This window comes from Pan troglodytes, chromosome 8 (assembly GCF_028858775.2).
Source record: "Pan troglodytes isolate AG18354 chromosome 8, NHGRI_mPanTro3-v2.0_pri, whole genome shotgun sequence".
NCBI classification, from domain to species: Eukaryota; Metazoa; Chordata; class Mammalia; order Primates; family Hominidae; genus Pan; species Pan troglodytes.
The window spans coordinates 73,501,157-73,502,047 of NC_072406.2; the positions used below are offsets into that span (position 1 = coordinate 73,501,157).

Genomic DNA, 891 nt, shown 5'->3' on the forward strand with positions numbered 1-891 from the left:
CCAGTAATTTAAAATAACTATAATTAGGGCCAGGTGCAGTGGCTCATGCCTGTAATTCCAGCACTTTGGGAGGCCGAGGCAGGTGGATCACCTGAGGTCAGGAGTTCAAGATCAGCCTGGCTAACATAGTGAAACCCCGTCTCTACTGAAAATACAAAAAATTAGCTGGGCATGGTGGTGGGCTCCTGTGATCCCAGCTACTCAGGAGGCTGAGGCAGGAGAATCACTTGAACCCAGAGGGTGGAGACTGCAGTGAGCTGAGATCACGCCATTGCACTTCAGGCTGGCAACAAGAGCGGAACTCCATCAAAAAAAAAAAAAAAAACTACAATTAATATGCTAGGCATTCTACTGAAAAAAGCAGACAATATTCATGAATAGATGGGTAATGTAAGCAAAGAGATGGAAACTCAATATTGTTAAAATATCAGGAAGAATGAAAAAAGAAATACTAGAAATAAAAAACACTTTAACAGAATTAAAAAATACCTTCAATGGGCTCATTAGTACACTGAACACAGCTGAGAAAAAAAAATCAGTGAGCTTGAAGAAGTCAATCAAAACCTCCAAAACTGAAATGCAGTGTATCATGACACCTTGGTAATGCTGCAGACTCCTCAGTGTGCAGTGAAGAGGTGAACTTTGAAGAGTCACATATGTGAAAAAAAATGCATGGAGCAAAAAATGAAAAATACAGAACAGAATATCTAAGAACTGTAAAACAATTACAAAAGGTGTAACATATATAATAAGAATACCAGAAGATGAAGACAAAGAGAAAGGGAACCCAGTGAGATATTTGAAATAATATTGATTGAGAATTTCTCAAAGTTAACACCTCCAAACAACAGGCACCAAAAAAAATCAACCTGGCTGGGCGCGGTGTCTCAC

The 891-nt window shown here is 39.2% G+C and overlaps 1 non-coding gene across 1 annotated transcript; it reads left to right on the forward strand.

The window, feature by feature from the left end:
- The first annotated feature begins 581 nt into the window (after positions 1 to 581).
- On the forward strand, positions 582 to 655 carry LOC112204671 (small nucleolar RNA SNORD55/SNORD39). Its single transcript, XR_002938340.1, has one exon. It is a non-coding gene; the product is annotated as a small nucleolar RNA SNORD55/SNORD39 (small nucleolar RNA).
- The last annotated feature ends 236 nt before the right edge of the window (positions 656 to 891 follow it).